Genomic DNA, 7,835 nt, shown 5'->3' with positions numbered 1-7,835 from the left:
AATATCACATGTTAGTCCCACAACACATAACACTATCACTTGCTCCTTCTTGGCTTCCTCCTTCTTGACTTGCTCGAGGAAAGAGGAGTGAGCCTTTTCAAGCTTAGAGTGAGCTTTGCCTAAGCTCCTCATGGTCTTCCTTTAAACTCTCATGAGTAGCATTGAGCTCATCAAAGGATTGCTAAAGAGATTTGATCTTCTTGTGTAATTCTTTGCACTCCTTTTTCTTCATCTCAAAGCAAGTGTGCACTTGCTCACACATATCCAAGAGCTCTTCCTTGGTGTACTCCTCATCATTATCACTCCTACAATCATCACTTTTACAATCATCATCACTCATATCATATTTTACCTTGGTAGGCTTTACCATGAGGCATATCGATGCAGTGTCGAAGATGGAAGGCTTGTTGTTGATGGCGATGCTTGCTAGTGCCTTCTTGATTGACTTCTTGTCATCATCACTAGAGTCATCACTATCTGAAGAGCCATCACTATCTTATGTCACCACATAGCCTCCACCCTTCTTCTTTTGAAAGGTCATTTTCTTTTCCTTCTTTTCCTTCTTTTCTTTTTTTCCTTCTTGTGCTTCTTTTTGTCATCCTCATCATTATCACTATTGTAGGGACAATCTGCTACAATGAGATATAGGCTCTTGCACTTGTAGCATCTCCTCACATACTTCTTGTTGTGATCTCTTCTCTTTCTTGCACCATAGCCCTTCTTCTTCCTGAATTTGCTCATCTTGTGCACAAAAGAGACCTATAACTTCATCATCAATGTCACTAGCATCTTCATTATCACTTGATACTCTCTTGGAGTTGTCCTTGTTCTTGGATGATGAGCTAGCCTTGAATGCTACACTCTTCTTCTTCTTGCCTTCATCTTCCTTCTTCTCATCCTTGTCAACCCCCTTCCTTTCCACACGGTATGTCTCTTGTGTCATGACATCACCTAGTAAGTTGCTTCAATCCTCCTCTAATGATGATCAATCTCAATATCTCAAATCTTGAAGGTAAGCACATCAAGAACCGATGAGAGACATCATCATCATTGATCTTATCTTCCAATGCCTTCAAGTCATTCACAATCACTTGGAGCCTATGGAACATCTCTAGAATGCTCTCATCATCCTTCATCTTAAAGCTTGTCAACTTGTCCTTGAGGATGTATAGCTTGGCACTCTTCACCTGCTGGTGTGCCCTCATATGTTTCTTCCAATCTTTTTCACACCTCACTAGCTCTCTCACAATCCTTGATTTGCTCAAACACCTTGGAGTCAATGGAATTATAGATGGTGTTGAGAGCTATTATATTGCATTGCTTGTTGGCCTTGTCATTGTTGGTGAGATTGTTCGGATCAAGAATCCACAAAGTCACTCTCGGTCACATCCCACATTTGGTCATTGATTGAACCAAGGTACATCTTCATCTTTCTCTTTCAATAGTCATAGCATGTACTATCAAAGAACAAGTGGTTTGCCCCCCACATGGTTGAACACAATTTGAGCCATCTTTTGACACCGAGGTTGTTAAGCCTTCAATCAAACGGTGACCACTGGCTCTGATACTACTTGAAAGGCCCTAATATGGCTAGAGGGGGGTGGATAGCCTATTTAAAAATTCTACAATGCACTAGAGCAATTGATTAGTACAACAAATGGCGTAATAGTAATTTTGCTCTAGCTCTACATGGGTTGCAAGCCACCTATCCCAATAATTCTAGTTGCTATGATCACTAGGTACACACAAGAGCTAAGTCACTACTCACTAAGCTAGTGTGCTCTCAAAGACAAACTAAAGAGCCACACTAACCAAACTAACAAGCTTCTCAAAGACTAGCTACACTAAAGAGCTTGGCAACTAGTTTGCAACAATATAAAGGAGGGGAGAAATCCAATCACACAAGAGACACAAGATTTTTCTCCAGAGGTTCACGTGCTTGCCGGCACGCTAGTCCCCGTTGTGTCAACCAACACTTGGTGGTTCAGTGGCTAAGAGGTGTTGCACGAACCTCATCCACACAATTGAATACCGCAAGAACATACCCACAAGTGAAGTAACTCAATGACACGAGCAATTTACTAGACCTACCTTGCGGCTCTTCACCGGGGAAGGTGAAAGACCCCTCATAATCACCGGAGCCGCCCACGAACAATCACCAACACGTGCCGAAGCTCCTTCGCTGCTCCAAGCCATCTAGGTGGCAGGCAACCACCAAGAGAAACAAGAAATCCGCAGCCACAACGATCCCCAAGTTAGCACACTAGGTTCCTAAATGCATATGCAAGAATCATGTCACCTAGTGGCACTCGATAAACCGTTTAGTCAAAGATTTTCCCTCTTTGTAGTACGGCTATTGATCATAAACGTGATCACACTCTCTGTAGTGTCTTCTCTCTGTAGTGTCTTGATCACCAAAACCAAACCCTAAGCAATACATTTGCCTTGATCTTCATAGGGTTTTTGCTTTTCTCTTCATTTCCAAGTTGAGCACTTGATCACCTTTTTGGTCATCATCTTCCACCATGATCATCCTCTTGCTCCACCACTTGGCATGGGACCATCATTTCATGTCTACACACTTAGCACATGGATTAGTCTCTAGGTTTCATCAATTATCCAAAACCAAACTAGGGCTTTCAACCATCCATTAGATTGGGTATAATGCCATTAAACTAGCTCTCCTCTTTTACTCTATTCATAAGTATAGCAAGCATGTCTTTGACAATGTTAAATAAAATTGGTGATAAAGGATCTCTGTACGAAAACAAATTTGTCTCAATGATCTCTACACGCCCATAGTTTCCCGGCCTTACATGGTTTTATAAGATAAATTTTCCTTATGTCTTTTAGTCTGCAACCAAGACCTCTTAGTCCTGCTTTGTCAATTGCAAAATGATAACCTGCAACTCATTCAAGCAGAGCATATTGCAATAAAAATAAAAACAACAGTTGAACTCAATTGTTAGCTTTTTTGCTGACAGCTTAGCTCTGAAGAGCACATTCTGAGAAGCTTTTTTCTAGCCTGTTGCGTGCTGAGAAGCTAAAAATTTATTATAAGAGCCAATAGCAAAAGTCAACAACCAAAAGCTAAAAAACAGAAAGCCAGTTTTAAAACTAAAAGCCAAAAAGCTATAACTCAAACAAAACAGGCCCTAACCTTATCAAATGAACACCGATCATATAAGTGTCGAAGTTACACAATTAGAACAGAGCTGAAATTAAAGGATGAAAGGTGAAAGGTCACCATGGACAATACTCATTTGTATACGTACTTTTTGCAACCAAATGTACTAAATCAGGAAGCGTGTGTTTGGTTTGCGGACGCAATGTGGGCATGGGCAGGACAAAGCCTGCCGGTGTGGAGAGTCGTGGGAGGAGCTCGCTGGTGCGGGGCGGGGCCGCGGAAGGACCTCAGCAACGCGGATGTAGCTAGCGCAGAGCTCGTGGGTGCGGCCGAACCGAAGCTCATCGTCGCCGGTGTGGGCGCGGCCAGGCTAGAGCATGCCGTCGTGGGTGCATGTGTGGCTCGGCTGGAGCTTGCGTCGTGCATGTGGCACATTCGGGCTGAAACTCGCTATCACTAAGTCTTTCCCGCGTTGCATGGCCGTGGCTCACGTCTTTAGACGCACCGAAGAAGATGGAGGCAGGGGCGGATCCAAAGGGGGGCCTGTCGGGGCTACAGTCCACTCTGGTGAGCCCGATTTCTTCGTTAAACTATGGTTACTTAGTCTTAAATCACCATTAATTTCTAGCTCTAACCTTAAATCTTCATTATTTAGCCCCGTTTATTTCTATCCTGCATCCGTCGCTAGACGAAGGACTGTGTCTGTCCGCTCAGAGGGACAGGCTCACCCTGCATCTCAGGCGAATATTTCCCGTAAGAGGATAGTCCCGTCCCATCGACTCCCAATCCCAACCAAACACGTTTTCAAGGAGACAAGGACCGTGTCCCGTCCCGTCGTTCACCATCCCTCAATCCAAACACACGGCAAAGAAATTAGTAGTGCACGAGGTTTGAGGACGACGATGGCGCATGGCAGGCAACCAGCCACAGCGGCCACGCTATGAAAATGAGATTCGGAAAACAAAAATCACGTCCAAATTGCCGGAGGAGTCCTTAACAAGTTGGAGTTGTAACCGCGACCTCATACGGTCATATACCGACCTCGGAAACCTGAAACATGCAGCAGGATAGCAGAGTCCGCTCCAAATTGAAGCTATCGACGGCATGTCGCGCCCCGAGCGGCTAATATATATGTGAGACGCCGCAGCCAACCCCTCTTCGTTGCCTAATAAACCCTAGCCGTGGAGGCAGAGAAACCGATCTCGGGGCTACTATATATAAATAGATTGATTGATAATTTCTTGCTTTCTGCCTCGTCGCCGAAACTAGATCGATCTACATACCATGTCGAGCAGCAGCAAGATGGACGCCGACGGCAAGAAAGATTTTAGCACGGCGATCCTAGAGAGCAAGAAGGCGCCGAACCGCCTCCTGGCGGACGACGGCGAGGGGGAGGTGACCATCGACAACTCCATGGTGGCGCTCAGCCCTGCCACCGCGTTCCAGCTCGAGATCTTCACGGGCGACCTCGTGCTGCTCCGCGGCAAGCGCCGCAAGGACACCGTCTGCTACGCCGTCTTCGACTGCCTCCTGTCCCGACGGCAGGGTGCGCCTCAACCGCGTCGTGCGCAGCAACATCCGCGTCCACCTCGGAGACATCGTCACCGTCAAGCGTCTCGACGAGGTCCCGACCGGCACGCGCGTCCAGATCGCGCCGTTCGAGGACACCATCAACGGCATCTCCGGCGACCTCTTCGACGCGTACCTGAAGCCCTACTTCGGCAACGAACGCGCTGCGGCCGGTGTGCAAGGGCAACCGCTTCATCGTGCGCGGCAACATGCACGCCGTCGAGTTCAAGGTCGTCGACACGGAACCCGCCGACCGCGTCCTCGTCCGCCCGGACACGGCCATCTTCTGCAGCGACCAGCCGGTCAAGCGGGAGGACGAGGAGCGGCTCGACGGCCCTGGCTACGACGACGTGGGCGGCGTCCGCAAGCAGCTGGCCCAGATCCGCGAGCTGGTCGAGCTGCCGCTGCGCCACCCCAAGCTGTTCCAGACGCTCGGCGTCAAGCCGCCCAAGGGGATCCTGCTCTACGGCCCGCCCGGAACCGGCAAGACGCTCCTGGCGCGCGCCATCGCGTCGGAGTCCGGCGCCCACTTCGTGGTCGTCAACGGCCCGGAGATCATGTCCATGGTGGCCGGCCAGAGCGAGGCCAACCTGCGCAAGGTTTTCGAGAACGCGGAAGAGTGCCGCGCCTTCCATCATCTTCATGGACGAGATAGACGCCATCGCCCCCAACCGGGACAAGACGCACGGCGAGGTGGAGCGCCGCGTGGTCTCGCAGCTGCTCACGCTCATGGACGGGCTCCGGCCGCGCGCGCAGGTCGTGGTCATCGGCGCCACCAACCGTCCCAACAGCTTGGACCCAGCGCTCCGGCGCTTCGGCCGCTTCGACAGGGAGCTTGACATCGGCGTGCCCGACGAGGTCGGCCGCCTCGAGATCCTCCGCATCCACAGCAAGGACATGCCGCTCGCCGAGGACGTCGACCTCGAGCGCATCGGCAAGGACACCCACGGCTTTGTCGGGGCCGACCTCGCGGCGCTCTGCTCCGAGGCGGCCCTGCAGTTGATCCGCGAGAAGATGGACGTCATCGACGTGGAGGAAGAGACTATCGACGTGGACGTGCTGAACTCGCTAGCGCGTCTGCAACGAGCACCTCAAGCACGCGAAGGAGGTGACCAAGCCCTCGGCTCTGCGCGAGAGGGGGCTGGTGGAGGTGCCCAAGGTCTCGTGGGACGACATCGGCGGCCTGGAGGACGTCAAGCTGGAGCTCCAGGAGACGGTGCAGTACCCGGTGGAGCACCCGGAGATGTTCGAGATGTTTGGCATGTCGCCGTCGCGCGGCGTGCTCTTCTACGGCCCCCCGGGCTGCGGCAAGACGATGCTGGCCAAGGCCATCGCCAAGGAGTGCAAGGCCAACTTCATCAGCGTCAAGGGCCCCGAGCTGCTGACCATGTGGTACGGCGAGAGCGAGTCCAACGTCCGCGACCTGTTCGACAAGGCGCGGTCGGCGGCGCCGTGCATCCTCTTCTTCGACGAGCTGGACTCGATCGCCGTGAGGCGCGGCAACAGCGTGGGCGACGCGGGCGGCACACCCGACCGCGTGCTGAACCAGCTGCTGACGGAGATGGATGGCATCAACGCGAAGAAGACGGTGTTCGTGATCGGCGCCACCAACCGGCCCTGACATCATCGACCCGGCCATGCTCCGGCCGGGGCGGCTGGACCAGCTCATCTACATCCCGCTGCCCGACGAGCCCTCGCGGCTGCAGATCTTCAAGTCGTGCCTGCGGCGGTCCCCCGTTTCCCGCCGCGTCCACCTGCCGGCCCTTGCGCGCCTCACGGCCGGGTTCAGCGGCGCCGACATCACGGAGATTTGCCAGCGCGCGTGCAAGCTGGCGGTGCGCGACGTGATCCAGCGGAGCCTGAAGGTGGGCAAGGCCGCGGCCATGCGCGGCGCGGAGATCGGAATAGGGCACTTCACGGAAGCCCTGAAGCACGCCAGGCGGAGCGTCAGCGACCTGGACGTGATGAAGTACGACTTCTTGGCGCAGCGGCTCAAGGGGGGAGCTGGCTTCGAGGACGAGCCCAACATTGCTACCCCGATGGGGAAGGAGCCGCTGACGATCACGGAGATAGAGGACGACGACGACGACAGCTTGCTGTACTAATCAGTTTGGAGCAGACGACGACGACAGCATGCTGTACTAATCAGTTTGGAGCAGCTTTTAGGCCTTAAATAAAGCTAGATATTGTTTATGGTTTATAATTATGTAAAACTTTTAATTGTTTCATATTCGTGATGTGTTTGAGCTTTGTCTGATTGTCTCCGCCAAGGCGCCAAGCCCTTTGAAGTTTAAGCAACTTCATTAAAAAATACCATTATCTGTATCCTAAATATTTAATGCCTTTTCTTATAAATCTATTTACCTTTTAAAAAATAATTTACTTTGAGACTGGTGGGAGTAGTCTAGACAAAACAAAACAAGAAAAAATACTATAGGCCTAATAAATGACTTGTGTATAACCCGAGACCATCCAACCCTAGGATTTGTTTATTCTTTTAATTTTTTATTTATGTGCTAACATAAACATGCGCGTCCACCAATATTCAGAGATGCCGAGAGCTGTAATAAAATATGCTTTAAAAAATTAAAACATTTTGTGGGAGAATAATAACTTGAATATAACATATTTTAACTTGTTACAATTAAAAGAATAAGTACAAAAGAATATGGTCGCTAGTGTAGGGAAAAGACTAGCTAGAAACAAAATCTAACGAAACTAGCCCGAAGTTGTTTCACTTGTCCAGACAAGAAGCGCGGAATCGTGCGAAACGTTCCGAGGTAGAATCATTTCACGGTTGGGACCTTTGGCATTGTTTCTTCCCGATTGCACTGAGAATCAGAACTCCAAACGATGCCTAAATTGATTGGGCTTCGAAACATCCTTAACATCTTGTGTTTGCTACTGGTGCTAGCCATTTGCGGGTTCCCTAATGCAAAATGCTTGTTTGGTCATTTTAGTTTGAGGTAAATGTAACTGTAGGTCCACAAACTTGTTTAGGGGTGTCAGATAGGTACATAATCTTGAAAATTGCATTTCTAGCACAGTAATCTTGAGTTTTGGTTTACTCCAGGTCCATGTTGCCAAATAAACAGATGTGTGCTAACGTGGCGTGTCCAGGGTGGACTGGTTGGTCACG

General features: G+C 50.2%; 1 pseudogene; it reads left to right on the top strand.

Moving 5' to 3' along the window:
* Nucleotides 1-4,411: 4,411 nt before the first annotated feature.
* Nucleotides 4,412-6,801, top strand: LOC136501931 (cell division control protein 48 homolog D-like; annotated as a pseudogene).
* The last annotated feature ends 1,034 nt before the right edge of the window (nucleotides 6,802-7,835 follow it).

This window comes from Miscanthus floridulus, chromosome 13 (genome assembly GCF_019320115.1).
Source record: "Miscanthus floridulus cultivar M001 chromosome 13, ASM1932011v1, whole genome shotgun sequence".
In the NCBI taxonomy this organism is placed as follows: Eukaryota; Viridiplantae; Streptophyta; class Magnoliopsida; order Poales; family Poaceae; genus Miscanthus; species Miscanthus floridulus.
This window is presented reverse-complemented; position numbering and strand designations above follow the sequence as displayed.